This window comes from Seriola lalandi, unplaced genomic scaffold, assembly GCF_002814215.2.
Source record: "Seriola lalandi dorsalis isolate HSWRI2012SDOR001 ecotype SW California unplaced genomic scaffold, Sedor1 jcf7180002054424, whole genome shotgun sequence".
Lineage (NCBI taxonomy): Eukaryota > Metazoa > Chordata > Actinopteri > Carangiformes > Carangidae > Seriola > Seriola lalandi.
The window spans coordinates 222,398-222,934 of record NW_019524977.1 but is presented as its reverse complement, the minus strand read 5'-3'; positions in this window follow the sequence as shown (position 1 = coordinate 222,934).

Below are 537 nucleotides of genomic sequence, written 5' to 3'. Positions count from 1 at the left end.
CTCTCATTGGTTATAAAACCAGCATTCAGAGACTGATGAATGGAAACCAGTCTCCTCCATTAAAGAATAAAATAACAAAAAACAAAGTGATAAAACCTCGATCACATCAAGCATGCTGATATTCCATCAGCCTTATTCACGCCCCCCCCCGCCCACCTCTGTGTGTTACAACCTCATCCATACAGAGGACCAGGGGACAGCAGATGATGAAGAAGAGACTGAGGAAGAGGAAGAGGAAGAAAACAGCCTCTGTTGCAGTTAAAGAACAGGAAAATGATGGTGAGCTTTTATTGTGAAAGGTTTTATTTCTCTACAGAGACCGTTTGTACATAAATATCAGAATTATAAATATCAGCTGGTACAAAATTAAAAAACAACTTATGGTACATTTTCTACAAGGAGCCACCTCAGGTCTGTCCATCGTCTTCAGACTGTCCATAAAGTCCATTCACACAGGATCTGAGCTCCACATGCATCACATCACAGCGAGGACAGTCTGTGTCCGGGTGGGGGTGGGGGGCATGTGGCATTTGGACA